This window comes from Apus apus, chromosome 2 (genome assembly GCF_020740795.1).
Source record: "Apus apus isolate bApuApu2 chromosome 2, bApuApu2.pri.cur, whole genome shotgun sequence".
NCBI lineage: Eukaryota > Metazoa > Chordata > Aves > Apodiformes > Apodidae > Apus > Apus apus.
In genome coordinates this window covers 30,707,995-30,724,459 of record NC_067283.1, presented here as the reverse complement: position 1 = coordinate 30,724,459, position 16,465 = coordinate 30,707,995, and the positions used below count along the sequence as shown (strand labels likewise).

The following is a 16,465-nucleotide window of genomic DNA, read 5'->3' as shown; positions in this document are numbered from 1 at the left end:
TCACCTGCTTGTGTGTACAAATCTCTAGAAATCTAGAATTTCCAGGCGTGTCTCGTTTGCAATGCAGATTTTGTTCTAGTAACTCAAACAAGAGTCCCTCAGTTCCACAGACCTGCACTGAACATGATGCAAGTCCTGTGCGTATGCACTGCTCAATTTTCAGTCATCCAGTATTTTCTAGTTCAACTCACATTCAAACCAAGCAAAATGCAAACTCATCAGCTATCCAATCAGACATGGCAGGCAGAGCACAAGTCTATCCAGCTGTGAGGATGTTCAAGGATACAAGAAATTTTCTTTAAAGGAGGAAGAAAAGTGGGGGTTTTTTTCCCAAAAAAATACTTAGGTTAGATAGAAAAAAAGCAAACAAACAAACAAAAAATTCAGAACAAAATAAAAGGGAATTTTCATCTCTGAAAGTGGATGACTCTGAGGGTTAAAAGTGCCTTAATACAAATGGTTTCAAAATAAACTATTAGGAACCTTTAGGGTTTGTCACCTAAGCAACTACTACAAGTAGGCCATATTTGTTTGCTAGACTAAAGAGAACTATTTATATTTTTTGTATAATCAAGATAAAGAACTTCCAGTATTAAGTTTTTGTTAAGAATTGTCCTTGAATGTTTCACAGACCATGGATGAAAACATAGACGCTAAAAATAAACCAGTAAATATTTTGTCAGCATTGCACTGAAAATACTCAAGGTACACCTCCAGATCTTCCCAAGGGCTGGCTGTACTTATATTTCAGGCATGTCTTCATACATATTTTACATGCAACAACAGGAGAGCACGGAAGCTGTACACATTACGTGAACTGCAGCAGATGTCTCAAATATTCTCTTCATTGTAATCAATACATAACAAATATACATGAGGAATAAAAACACTACACAACATTTTTCTCACTGCCAAGTACCAAAGTTTTTGATTGTGTGATATTTCATATTCATACAGCCAGATCCATCTAATTTTAAAATGACCGTGGGTTTCCCCTCCTGCATAAAAAAGGTCCAAAGTACAAAATACTATTTTCTACTTATCTGTAATCAAATACTGTGTTTAGATTATTTAGCACAAAAGCTATTTTTGGCACAAGGAAGTCTGTTTCTTGCCCTTTCAAAACTGACATGTCTGTGAGCTTCAGACCAGTGCTACTTGGTTTCCAGGTCTATGGCAAGGATTTGTTTCCAGTGTTCAGAGCTATAAATCATAAGATGGACAAAAACTTGGCAGTGAGTATCACTTTTTTTTCCTATCTTAACTTCAATCAAATTTCACTGGCCTAGACTCAAAGGGAGCCGTGAATTTCCGAATATTGAGGAGACAGCAAATGGATTTACTGTTCTACTGAAAAAAAAAAAATATATATATATATTGCTCATTGGTAACATTTACCAACACCACCAGTAAAACCAGAAAAACTTTCAAAAGGTTTCAAAACCTTTCTGTACATGTTTGGTGATAAACCACTTTATCCTGGAATACTGTAACACAGTATTTAAATTTCCCTTTCTTCAGCCTTGTTTGGATACGTTATAGTTTAACGTAGTATGATCTTGAATATACATCTTCTACAGAAGATTTTTATTTAAATTTCTCAATTTTGTAATTTAAATTGTTTTAATGAATGGCATATCTATAAAAAATTTCACACAAATTTGTATCAGCATCTTCTAAGTGTCTTAAAAGTTTCACAAAGGTGAGCAAACACATCAGTACTTTACTTGCCATTTTACAGCATTGAAAGTTACGTGTTTACTGAATTGCAATTTCAATCATAAAACTAATTTATAATAAAACTAGGAGATACATTTTAATAGGTTGTTATACTTGCAATCCACTGTTCTGCTAAGTGCAGAACCACATGGGTAAATACTAAACAAGAGGAAGAAGAAAACCATAAACCCCTTCTTTCTAGCATCTGAAATATGGGAAAGTCTCTACTAAAAAGCTGCAGCTCTCCCTAGTATTATTTTTATACCAGCAGAAAGCCTCTTAGAAGAACTGAACCTTAGCCTCTCTCTCCTAAGGAAAGCTGAATAGGTAATGGCAGGTAACCAGGACAGGAATTAGATCTTACCTAATGAGTTTATTTGTGACAGGCTACAGGTATAGTAACTTGCTAAGACAGAATTTGGACAAGACACTGGGTTTTCACTGTTATTTTGGGGAAACATCACAACCATCATAGTTAAATATCCTAAAAGAATGACAGTTTAACTTGTCTCCAAAACCAATAGTTAATGTTTCTCCATGGCATCTGTCATGGTGGAGTTTTAAGATAGCAGAATTATCATCTAAAAATGAGGAAGGAAATAAACAGTACAGAATCTGTGGATTAGGCAGATTTTTCACATGGTTACAGACACTTATACTTTTCAAGTAAATAGAGGATTATAAACTACACTACAGTGTATACATGGGGCAGGGTGTATTGAGGGTAGGTGAGAAAGCCAGAGAGGCCAAAGACAAGGAGGACGTTATAAAAAATGTGCTTAAAAATTGAGAGGATGGATGGTTTTGTGGTTCTGACACTGTCTTCCTGTGCGATGTGGTGGAAATCATACAGGCCTGTACACTTCATTTCCTTAACTATGAGACCGGAATAAGAGCACTTCTAACTCCAGCAGCACAGCAAGGACAAATGCAGTAAAGATTTAGAAGTTCAAATTCTATCATCAGGAGAGACTGAAATGCCTCATAGGAAAATATCATATAAATAACACATAATTTAAAGCTTCTGATTACACAATGTTTCAATATAATCTTTTCTGACAGCTTTAGGTTGTTATACTGAACTATAAAGTTTACAAATTAAAGACTTATGAATGGTTAGAGTTTAGATATAACAAACAAGGTAAAAGTTTCAAGGGTTTTGTACACAGAGAGCAACAAAAAGGGGGGGGGAAAAAAGGTTGGACTGGATTTGAGCCCAGGCCCCTTTACTGAAGACTGTACTTAGAAGGTCAGGAGGGACACAGGCCTGCGTTTTTGCTGAAGCATCAGAAAGCAGAATCAGCAGCAGCATTATATAACTTAGGTTGTTAAAGGTTTGACTGTGATGCAAAGGAAAACTATTTTACTCATTACAACATTAAGGAGGAGGGAATGTGGCAAGGGAAAGGCAAGGAAGGCTATGAAGCAGCAGCTAACAGGCTAAACTCTGGAAGAATTGGACTTGAGTGAAACATGAATCTCTGCCTCCTGTCATCTGCTCTCCCCCAAGGGATGCATTTCACAGAGGGCCTGTTTTCCTCTGTCCAGAAGCAAACCTGTGAATGCCTCCATTTTCAGACAGAAGTGGTCTGATAAAACCAGACAAAGCATGGGTGCAATTTTGCAAACCTTATTCTATTAATTCTAGCATTAGATAATTTTATACGAAATATTAAAATATATCTCAGATACATTACACTGAGTATTAATACACACTTGCTACTGGGCAACTCATTACTGGTCTTTGGGAAAAGTCTCTGCTCAATTGAGTGGGAAGTGCATGAAGACAGCCACAGTAAAGGTGAAGCAAAAGGGTAGTTTGATTACTGTGTTACCAGGCATATCTACAAATTCTCATAGACAAAACCATATTCTTTGCCTTAAAATACTTTAACATATTTTATGCTTCTAAGATTGGAAATTTAATCTGGAGTTTTGCTCATTATTTAAGTAATCAGTCCAGTTAAGGCTGTATTTGCAATAATTCTAAACAGAAAAATAATACACCCCTTTCATAGCACAAACTTTTCAGTAAACCAAAAAGTACCTAAAATATTATCTGTATTTTCAGTACTTCCATTCTACTGTTAATAAAATACCTCAGAAATCAAGACAGATGCACAGTGCTCATTAAGCATCACCACTTAACTGACCCAGTGATACACACAGATGAAGGAAGGTTCTGCCTTGAGAAGACTGCTCTGGAGGGCAACCACACAAAAACAGAAGAACATCAATAGTATCTTGGACTTTCAATACAAAATTTCAGTTTCAAGTTTTACAAGAACTATGAGACTTGTGTGGACTTGCAGAGCTTTTTTTGTTATTGTTGTTGGGGAGAGGTTGGGGGGGAAGGGGTTTGAGGGTTTGGGGTTGTTTTATTTTTTTTAATTATGTTTGTATTGGGGGCGGGCACTTATTATTTTCAGACTATTCAGAAATACAACTTATTGCAAGAATCTGACAGCACAAGGAACCTTTACAGAGTTGTGACACTACCCAGCCATGAAGCTGGTAAGGTATCCGTGATGTGCTGTTGCAGTATCTTGTATCTCTGGAGCTGACAATTTAAAAACAAATGGAACAAACATTAGTTATGGGAACAGACAGTCCAATACTATCTCCAAGAATGACTCAGGAGATTCCACCAAAATCTTCTGAAGAAACCAAAGACACCTAGTCCAACTTAATGAACAGTCCTTCTTATTGCTGTTTTTAAGTCCCACCAGAAAAGCTGAAAGAAGAATAACTACAAGTTTATATAAATACTTTTCATTAACTATAGCTACTGAAGTGAAAAAACATTCTTATCATTTTAGTAGGTGGTTTGAACAGTTACTGTCTGGCTCCCAGACTTCTGAAAACAGTTACATAATAGGAAATACTGTTTTAACATGGACAATTGTAATAGAGATTGATATGGCTACAGGCCAGAGTACTATACCACTCAACTCCAGAAGGCCAGATCCACACTAAGGATATGATTCATGAAAAAAAAAATTATACCCAAGATGCTATTTAGAAACCTCACAACCTAAATACCGTAAGTACTTCAGTTTCTTAAGTTTCACCATATAAGCCCCACCATGTGTTGCTCCCATACCTCTCCCTGGAAAGAATGGCTTGGTACCCACTTTATCCTGACCCCAAGCATAGTCCAGAACCTAGGTGTTCTCCTCCCTTTTCTCCATATGGTGTAAACTGAGATTCTTCTGACAGCTGGCAGCCACCGACTCTTTTATATGTCAAGAAAAATTACATAGCCCTTTTTTTACAGTATTAGGATATGCTAAACACAAGTTTCATTCCCACCTCTGATACAGGTGGTTCCCACTCTCTCTTCCACTGCAGTGGAGGTTTTAAAGCTGGGGGTATAGGTAATACCTGTTGAAAATTTTCTATTATGTTAAAATCAGAAAGCAGGTTCCCAGTTGGAGCAGTGACCACAAAGGACAAGACTAGTCCCTGATCCAGTCCCCACTGAAAGGGCCATTTTTACAGGATGGATGTTTCATGAGAAATGCATAACTTGGTCCAGAAAACTCAATTTTGAAATTACTTCAGATGAAGTTAATTAAGAGAAACCAGAAGTCATTTAACAGGGGGCATATTTCTTCTGGAGCAAATTGGGTTTTTTTCTAGATAAAGGCTACAACATCTGTAAGGGTATTTGCCCAGAGCAGACAATGCAACAGAATTACCATTCACGGATTTTAGCCTACACATGGAAAAGAAAAAAAAAAAAAAAGCTTAGAGCAAAAACTCTATCACAGCTTTATTTATAATGAGTGTAATAATGTGCATATATTTGCTTGTGAACACCTGCACGATATTAAACTTGTTTTTACAGTTACATAGATTAAGTTCTTACCAAGATAAATGTACTTTGGTTTCTTCACTTCAAAACTTCAGTTAGAAGTTTGTGCCATGCCTTTGTCAAGTATATTCAGATTCATATTAGAGTAAGCACAAATCAACTCATATTTTAATGGTGCCATCTGTCATACTTTTTTTGTAATCTTCTGCCAATATAGCAGAAGATCAAATGAAATAAAATCTAAACATGAGGTTTCACTTACCCTGCCACAAGAAATAATGTTCAAGGTGGCAAAGACAGATCTGTTTGATAATTACGTATTTTTTTGCTAAATTGTTCCATATGCTTAAGAGTACTTGGGATTTAGCCAGGAAGAAAAGCAAAAGCACTTCTGGTAGTTGAGCTGTTCCTCTCCAAAATGTGTGTCAAGTTTTCTTTGCACAGCTGATTCTTAGATAAAAAGATTTATATTAACTACTATGTTCACCAGAAAAAAAACCTCCCACATAATTCCAGAAACATATGCATTTAGCTTACAAGTCTGAAATATGAAAATTGTACAAAAATACTTGGAAATATTCTATTGACAATTTTACTCAATTGACTTCATCTGCTCTACTAGGCCCTTTGAACTATTAAAGACATGTAGAAATATAACCCTCTGACAGCTGTCATTAGTGACAAGATATATTTTTTATATAAAACAATCCAGTGCAGTTGCAACTATTCACAGTCTCTGTTTAATCTTTTAATAGAAACTAAGTTTTACATCCATATTCCTAATTTAAGACATTTGCATTAATTCTAAAATTAATCCAACTAATTAAAGATTAGCTTTGATAAAATAAAATGAGAAACTATAATTAGTTTTAATATGTTAGGAAGAGGAGCACATAGAGAACAGATTAGAAGATGACACGGAGCTCTCCCTGGGATTCAGACAGTGACTGTTACTGATAGGAACCCCACTTCCTTCCTGCATCCCAGGCCTTTGTGCAGAAGGATTCTGAACTCATCAAGATTGTTTTAATTAGTGGTTGTAAATTAAATCATATTCTGATTATTATTTTTTTTCCAAATATATTGCTGCAATGAAGTGTTTTGCAGAAGAGAGTACCAATTGATTCTGGGCACCGCTTCGCACAATCATCCTGACCTTAGAGTACAAAAGAAGGAACAGCAACATGAGAATTTTTGGCAAAAGCTATTTGCATCTCCCTTTCTGCCTTGTACATCACCATTAATGTTACAAAACTGCAAATCATAATTTAAGGAATTAATTTTATCTTTAAAATAGAATGCTTCTACTTCTCCAACAGAGATGAAAACTTCATAGAAGAGTTTGACAGCACTTACATATGAACAAATTTTGGATATCATTTATTAATTCTATAGTTCAGTTGCACATACCTGCATTCCAAATGAGTATAAAGTTGAATAATCTGCATTCTTATAGCAAAACACAAGTAATAAGATGATAACAAATGCAAGGGTTCAAATAACTGAAGGGTTTGATTTATGAAGGTAAGACAACAATCAACAATCACTACCCTCAGTTCACCTGCCCACCTGAAAGTGGACGTTACTAGCTCTAGAACTTGCAGAGCTTTAGCAGGGGACACGTTTGCCTTTAAACTATGATAGTACACAGCATATGGTGCTAGTGTAAAACAAACACAACAGTTCTTCATTAATATACTGAGCAACAGACCACTGCAACTTGGCTTTCGCAGCCACCCAGCTTCAGCCATTGCTGCAGAACTCACCTGCTAATGTAAGGCAGAAGCCCCCCAAAAGTTTAATAGAACATATTTAGCAACATCAGCTGCAACCTCCCAATTTTTTAACTCTCTTTTGCATACCTTATATGCTATTGGCAAATATGATGGCCAAATATTAAATGCCGCTGAACCTAATGTCACTTTTCAAAGAGAGCAGAAGATGACCACTACTATGTTCTTCCTACAAATATTCAGTAAACAGCTCTTAACTCTCTCTGACCCAAACATATTAAACTTAAAAAAACACAAAAAACCAACAACCTAGGCTGTGTAAGGCTACTGGAAAAGTTTCTGATTTATGTTATTTTACCATTTCAGGAAAAGTGGAAAAAAGCCTGAACTGCCTCCAGTTTTGTGGAGACAAATTTATGTGCAGCAACTAGGCAGTGAGAAAAAAAAAAAAAATTAAAAAAAAAATCAGCCTGCTAAAAGCATATTGCTCTTTCAGGTACATTTAAACACAGAAGTTCAAGAGCAAAGGGGACTTTAGAAGGCACATTACTTTTGATTACTATGTTAATGTGTGAGCAGAGGAAGGTACTCACCTGCATAAAGCTAAAATAGTAGGTGGGATAAACATGGTTTGTTTTACTCAGAAAAGACATACACGAATTGCCAGGCATTCCTTCTTCAGGACACTCTGACTTTCTAGAGCAGACAAAAAGTTATCATATTGCTATGAACTTCCCTAGCCCACTCTAGATTTAGTGACAAAATAAGTTATTATGAAAACAGTGTCTATAATATCAGATTTATTTTCCTGCTCTTCATGCATGAAAGGTTGTGAAAACTACCGATACTTGCCTCTCTCCTCAAACATAACTGGCATAATTTAAAGGTGAATTATAAATAAACTAAATGAACTTCAGTAATGTACTTAAGAAAGGAACTATGGATGTTTAGTCTAGTTAGTACTGTAAGTAATTTACAACTTTCTGCTTTTATGTACCAAATGGCATTTCCATCCTTAGATCCTAGTGCCAAATAATCTACTATTTCATTCCAAACATTTCAGTATTACACCGACTGAGTATATAAATACAAAGCTGCCAGCTTTGCAGAATAAATTCAAGTGACAAATTACTTGACATCCTATCCGTTCCCTGGAAGCAACTTACTCTGCAAGCAAAACAGTAATAGCTGCTGATACAAACAACTCAACCTGCTTGCAAAACTAAAAATCGAATTTGGTTATCACAGCTGATTACAACTTTCAGTGCTGCACAGCATAAAAATAATAAATAAATAAATAAATCAGCTTTTATAAAATTATTATTCGTATATCTTAACTTCATTTATGTTATGCATGTACCTTCCTTCTACAGAGCCTTTAAGTGGAGTGACAATCTTTAAATTCAATTTGAAAAACATACAGCCCATTATCACACTCAGAAAGGAGACAGCAACACTTATTATTAAGAAAGTACATGGAAAAGATGACACTGTAGCAATGTTATATTCAAACTTACTGCATCAGCTAACAACTTATCAAGTTGAGATTAATTTTTTAGTTACCCGAAATTACACAAACATACTTTAAATGTAAATCAGTTAAGGTTTCTACCAACAGCTTGAGGGGAAAAGAGTTGAGTTTGTGGCCTTTATATATTATCTAAACATAGTAAATATTTCATAAGATGGATTTTTTTTATTTCCTAGGTTGTTTTTCTGACAAAAAGTAGCATTTAGTGAAATGTTTTAGTGCTTTGAGTCACTGATCATAATGATGAAATCACAAAATATAAAGCTATTAAAATACAACACTGATTCCCTAGAAATCTCACAGATGCTGCCAAAACAAGCTACATCCTCTGTTAAGCATTAAGTTTCTAATTGAGGGAGATTAAATCCTCCTGTCTCAGATCATGGTGGCAACACTGAAAGCAATAATTTTGCACATCTTCCCAGAGAACCTTCCACATATCTGTAGGTTTGAAGCATGTCTATGAGCATGTAATGGTATGATTTGCATTTTTTAAGTCCCTCAAACATGGAGTTCAAGTTCTTCATGCTAAGAAGGATCCTAATAGCACCTACTGGGTTCTTCCATCAGAAAAAATGAACAGAAAGAAGACAATCTGGTTATGACAAAGTCAGTAAACATGTATATGAAGACAGAAATTCCCTCCAGTGAGGGATCATGGAACCCTAGAAGGATGCCAGTAAGAATCACATGGCTGTACAGACGGTGCCATCACAAAACCCTGAGTTAGAAAGTCTGAAAATGTCTGAAATATAGCAGAGTTCTCACTGCTGTAACTTGCTTAAAAAAACCAACAAAACAAACAAACAAAAACAGTCAGAAATTCAGGCAATTCCTCCAAAAGTCTCTTGTACCTTGTATTTAACTGAGTATGGCTCTAATTTGACATTTACTTTAATGTGGCTACGGGCACAGGGTTGGCTAATGCAGCCAATGAATTTTCAGAATACTTGAAAGATACCTCAAGTATGAAAATATTTACATACAGTTTAAATCCCCACATTTTATTTTCATCCTGGCAAGAATGTGACCCACTTTACCATAGAGAGAAGCTGTAAGCTTGGGGGCCATTACCAAATCAGAGCGAGACAGTTATTTTCCTGCAAAATTTCACACAGATAAGATCCCATAAAGTTTCAAGCAGCAGATGACTGTGAAAAGCACTGAAAGATTCTGCAAAAGCTGTTTCCTCTGAGATGGGTTTAAAGCAAAACTGTTTTCTGAACAGGTTTAAACATCTAATAGTGTACCATTTGAATCTTCCCCCTTGCACCTTAAATCACTTTCTCTCCCTGTTAATTTCCATTTATGCCCCTTAATCAGGCAAGTCCTCTCCAAGAGATTTTAAAGTAATTTACATACGAGCTTCCTGGGAGAGAAGGGGCAAAAATGAGCATGGCCATATTTCTTCCTAGGACACTTACGAGCTTAAACTGGGAAAATAAGGTGAAGGGCTAAAAACGAGTGGCAATCTCTGCTGTTTATCACCAGTTTAGTCACTAACAGTCAGGTATGAGACCTCAGTCAGAGGAACACAGAGAGATCAGATAATCTCTCCCCACTCCTGAACTTCAGAAACTGCCTCTCCATGAAAAGACAGAATCAATGTAACATCCTTCCCCAAAACACATCTTTATAAATAGATGTAGCGACTCATTTGAGGCATACTGTTTCAGAGAGGAGATGCATTTCACAACACAAGGTGCTCTGCAGCATTGTTACTTGAACCAATTAATGGAAACTAAGTAACACACTTCCTTTGCACCAGACAATCAGACTGGAATGGATGTTGCAGGTGACAGAAAATGACAAAGAAATTTGAAGTTGTGAGGTGTGGGATAGAAATGTTTGCTAAGGTTCCTCAAACACAGCCATGTTTCCCCAAGTTTTTTGTCACACTCTTCTGTCCTGTTCAGGTACTTCCTCTTCCTCTGTCTTATTTACTTCTCTCACCAAGCATTCTAATGATTGCGTAGAAGTGTCCTCTTGGCTCAAATTTATTTATATATATATATTTTTACAGTCTATTTTACTGGAAAAGCATTTGCTGAGGAGGTAAAAAAATACAACTGATTCATTTTGTGCATTCATCACTGCTTTAAATTTTGCCCCAACTGTCGATTCTGAACATACCCTGAATCACATTTTATGAGCAAGGAGCTCAGATCCATTTGAAGGGTGATCTGCTTGCATACACAGGCACACTCTCAAAAATATTTTTTTCTTTACAGTCAAGGCCTTTTTTTGTTTACTAAAAGTTAAGGTTAACTTGGCGTGCACAGCAAAACAAGATCAGGGGTTTTTAAAAGCATGTCCCCACTACTGCAAGCACTTTCAATTAAGCAAGCAAAAGTGTCTGAGAAGGAAACCACCTTGCACACACAGTACATAAAAGCCCAGGCAATTTCTTTTTTAAAAAAAACAAAACATTTTTTCAATTGGTGCTTCTTCCTGTATCACTAATGCAGAAATGTCAAAACAGCAACAGAAACACTATAACTTATCAACTGAAACTGCCCAAGATATGGTTTGAGGAAAGCAAATGTCTATTTTGCTCTTGAACTCTGAAGTGAGATAAATATTAAGTGCTGGTTTCAGCATGTTTTCAAAATATACCATTCAGACTAAATGCTATTGTAAAGCTTAGTAACAGTGTTCTGCTGAACTTTTAATTCAGCTCAAATATACACATCGCAGAACATCAGCAGTTTCTCCTCAAAAATTTCTTGACAGAGATCTCTTGACTTCTGAGGCACCAAAAATGTCACAAGTCTGAAGAAAAAAAAAAAAAAACAACAGAAAAAAACAAAAACAAAAACCCAGAAGACAAAAACCCAACCCAAAACACAAAAACCCCAACAAAATAAAAACATTCTAGTGCTAAGCTCACTAAGATGGAAACCTAGCATGAGAATCAGCAGTTTTATGCCTGAGCTTATTGTCCGTTTTCACCCACCACCTAAACAAATCTACAAACTTTGCTAAACCCTGCTCCTGGAGACACAGCTGCTACTTTCTATAAAATATAATGCTACCAAAAACTGAAGTTGTACTAGCTACTACAGAAAAATTATGACCAAAAGTTATGAACTGGGTTTTTTTCAACATTCATAGAATTAACTCAATTTTCAATACCTTGCACAATATTCTAGTCCTCCATGTGATACATCAGAAGAGGGATACCTCATCAAGTTAGCTGCATGGCAGATGTGTTAATAGACCCTACTGGCTTGCACAAAAATGCATACTGCATGCTTAGAGCAAAATGCTTTGCAAAATGTAAGTTGTAAAGTATTTGAATTAATTTCCCTACAATATCACACACCCATAGGGTGTTTCTTTCAACAGCATAAATAGTAGCTATTCTTAAACATGGCTGAAGTTATGACACTCACAAAACACTGATTTTAAAAGCACTTTACAGAACTAAGACATTAGATTTTTACTAGGTTTGCCTAAGATACACCATAAAGGTATAAAAACCTGTTTTAAAACACTCACACAACCTAAGAACTTGAAGTGTCACCAGACTGCATATGAGATTTTCCTCAATTTTCATGGGATACTTTCTTTTGACCTAGTCCCAAAATATAGCTCAGCGAGCCCTGAACTGTTTGTTGAAGCAGATTGGTGTTTCCCTTAAGACCACTAAAAGATAAAAATAAATAAATTTAAATTCTCCTCTTAAAAGAGGCTTTTTCTCTGAAAAACCATTATACACCACTGCATTGCTTACAATGCAGGTTAAAATAAAGTCAAGATCTGCTACGCAAGACAGTTGAACTCAGGTTTTTTTATGTGTTCTTACCCTTTTTAATGTTGCTTTTTAAAGAAAGCAATAGCATTATTAAGTGTGGAATGTTAAGTGTTTCTGCAGTAGTCTCCCTTAAATGGGGGACATACCTTCACTTACCACAACGCGGTACTTAACATACTGCTATGTTTTCTTAGGTACAAGGAAAAACCAGCCACCAAGTTGTGTGTTTTTTTTTCCTTAAGTAACTGAATGATGCTGAACTTGGTTCACAGCATGCTAAATAATCACTCCAGAAACACCACACTAAATCAACATGTGCCTACCTCCAAAAATGAGAGTTTGGTCATTGCATTTGGAAGACTCAACCCCTTATTCACACAAACACTTGAACTACCTAAAGCAGATGTTCTCAAACTGTGCTATGCCTGACACTTCAAAGTTATTTTATGTGTGTGGTAGGCATTAGGAACCACCACTCCTGAGCTGGAGCTGGGGGGGACAAGGAGAAGAGGGCAGAAAAAAGACAAAGAGGGAAAAAAAAAAAAGTCAGAAGCTGCAGCAACCACTAGGCAAGAAAAACTCATTCCCTTAAAGCCTACAAGCATATGCTTCTTGCTCAGAATACCCTCATCAGACTTCCAGGTTGGGAGAATGTAAAAGGCAGACAGAATGAGATTTATATGAAAGTTGAAAGGAAAACAGCCATTTTTGAGAGCAAGAAATAGGCAGAAGATTACAGAACCAAGTGTAGGATCCAGGAACTATTATGTCTTTGTCCAAGAGGGTCAATGGTACCTATATGCTGTCTGGGAATTTCTAAGCTTCTAATACATCAGTGGTTACTTCTCAACTTGAAGTAGAGCCTGGAGTTGAGAAAAAACAACCCAGAAAAACAACTATACATAAAATATCTATAATGCATCAGAATAGCAATTAGTGTGCAGTGCTTTTATGGCTAGCCAGTTCCTTCACTCCAAGCTGCAGCACTTAATACTACAGAGCTTACTGAAAGGAGGGGGGAAAAAAAATAGTAATAAATATCAGTAAAAGGAAAAGTGGCTTCATCCTGGCTCAAACCAGGACATCACCTGATGCCAGAATATTTTTTTCAGGATTATTTAGGGAGGGTTTTAACACACATATGGAATATAACTTTACTTTTACTTTTATCACTTAACTTTTAAAGAGAAAAGTAAACCTCAGGAAACATGCAGTTGTTCAAATTTGTCAGTTCTCACTTGGGCTTTGAAGCTTAACAACCACATACCAAAATGTATACTGTTTGTGGTTTCAAAACTTAAGAGGCAATGAACTCTTGTTCCATAACTGTTAGAGAGACAAGTCACCTGCTGAATCACCAAAACCATATCCTGGCACACTCGTATTTCTTCCGAGGTATTTCCCATTCAACTGCTTGTCTGGGTACATCTTCCTTGCTTCTACAGAAAAAAGTCATCAAGAGGTGCACGCTTGTAAATCGCAGCCTGTTCATACAACACTGCTTTAGCCTCAAGAAGGAGAGAAAAAGCACACTGATCATTATTTTTTTTTTGCAGCGAGAGATGAAAAGTCAAATAAGAAAGCGATTCATTCCTTGTCCAAGGAGATCTATGGGAAGTTGAGCCAAGATGAACAGAGGTACTTATCCTGTCATATTTCTGTTTTTTCCAACCTTTGGTTCCTTAAGCAGAGTACTCCTTTCCTACAACTTTTTCCACACATTATAACAATGCAGACAGTTTATATGCATAAATCTGATCAGACATTACATATTGTTTAAAAATAATCAATTTTTTATGCTTTTGACTTGCAGAAAAAACAGATTAACACCAAGTATAAAATGACAGTTAATACCATAGATTCTTTTTTAATTAAATCTCAAATTCTGAAACAAATTCTTAACACTCCTTGCTAAAAAAGTCTTATTAAAATTACTGTTCTCTCAAGTTTTATACATCAGTCATCTTTTATTATAAAGCCTACAAATCTAAAGTGATTTTTAAATTCCCTGTACAGTTGACAGGTATTTTCTTACCTGTCAGTTTCAGTGAGGAATACATCTTACCCAAATTTGCACTTGGTACTAAATGATTAACACAAATCTGGTTTGTTTGTTTGGTTTGTGGTTTTTTGTTTGTTGTTTTTTTCCTGAAACAATACCATAACTTTGGCTTCACCTAACTGATGGCTCAAAAGCAACTTCATAGAATTTTTGCCTAGGGAATTTCTCCGAGATTGTAATTGAAGAAAGGAAATAGTCAATTATCTTCCATGTATGAAACAGCTTAATTATTCTACTACTAAAATGCAATGTTGAGTTTCCCCACATTTACATTAAAAGAGTATGAAGGTGAGATTGGAAAGTTTTCAAGTTCAACCCTTGCTATGTAAGAGTATTAATGAACATGCACTTTCTAACAGAAACCTCTCTTAATTTAAAGGAAAAACACACATTATCCCAGAAGAGCTGAAATTGTCCTTTTTTTTTTCAACTCAAAACTTTTCAGCAATTTAACAGAAGGATTTCTGCAATGATTGAACCACAGCAAGGGAGTCAAGAGGGCTTTTTGCGGGTTGCCTCCTTTCCAGCCCAAGACTGTCTTTTCTCTACTTGGGATATGGGACTTATTCCCAGCTTATTTCACTATCAAGCAAATTTTAGGTTCACTGCCCATGGACACATCCTGTTAAAGCCACATGTATGCCCTCAGTCTGAAAGACGAGCCCTTCCTCGTCCCTTGCAGAATCCTCTAGTTGCTCCCTACACTTCATGGGTTGCCACTGAGGTTGACTCAGTTAGACCTCACCTGCACTACATAGAGGTGAAGAGGAATGGATAGCTTCAGACAGAACTGGAGGGATGCTCTGGAGAGACCTTAACTCACCAGTTTGGTAATACAAAAAAACACCCCACTTTGTTAAAGTCAAGGGAAACAATATTCACCTCTCTCCTATTGTCCATAAAACCAGGCATCCTTCATAAAAGGCAGTTGGGTTTGTCAGGCATGATTTTCCCATTGTCTACAGATGAGCAAGACTAGTATTACCACAGGGTAAAAGCTGAGGAAGAACTTCTGCACTTAACTAAGGCAGTAGCCATTTCAGAGTAGTACATCCATGTTACAAGAAAAACCAAGGGATTCAGAGTAGCTGACACTCGTAACACTCAAAGGATGTAATTGCAAGCATTCCAGCTGAGGGCCTGCAGTCAGCTAACACAGCTTGAGGCAAGCAGAGGAAAGGAGGACACTTCAGAAATACACAGGCTGATGCATTCCTAAAAACTCTTAAGAGCCATGGGACTCAAACCTTTCCTGCAGCAGAGCATAAGCCTTGTGTTTTACCTTTAGATGCTGACAGGGTGCATGAAGAGGGAAAACTTTTTTTCCTTTCACATCACTAGGTATAACTTACTAGCATTTATGCCACCTGATTAACATATTGACCAGGAATTTGTATTTGCCTTGCTATCCTTCTGAAGGATCAGCCACAAAACACAAAATTATATACATTAACCTCCACCTGACTACAAGTTTCCCATTAAATACATCAAGAAAGCATATTAACAAAAGCCTTCAGTATCAGCGTGCTGTAGGTCATCTGATGCATTTCAACATCCTTGAATGTAATCAAATCAGCAGCATGGTCTCTGATAAGATATTACAAATAACACCTTACAAAGCATGATGTTATCAAAGCAAAATTAATAGCAGTGGTGAGGACAAGCAGGAAAGACCAGGATTGCTTGTTCTAGGCACATATCTTAACAATGTCAGATAGAAGTACATGAAAAAACAAATGCAATAAGCAAGGAGTACACTGGGGGCTACCCCCTTCCTCCAAACATGCAAAATAATTATGTGGCACACTGGGGGAAAAAATAACTATAAAGGAAAGACACCACCCTT

At 36.5% G+C, this 16,465-nt stretch overlaps 1 protein-coding gene across 2 annotated transcripts in view; it reads right to left on the bottom strand.

Annotated features, from left to right (window-relative positions):
* The window catches only part of AHR (aryl hydrocarbon receptor), a 65,314-nt gene that overhangs the window by 33,022 nt on the left and 15,827 nt on the right, over positions 1 to 16,465 (bottom strand). The window contains exon 1 of one of the 2 annotated variants that reach the window (XM_051609989.1): positions 13,904 to 13,950. The exons of the other annotated variant lie outside the window; for it this stretch is intronic. The gene's annotated coding sequence lies outside the window, so the exon portion shown is untranslated. Of the gene's footprint in view, positions 1 to 13,903; positions 13,951 to 16,465 lie in introns of those variants that run through there. 2 annotated transcript variants of the gene reach the window in all.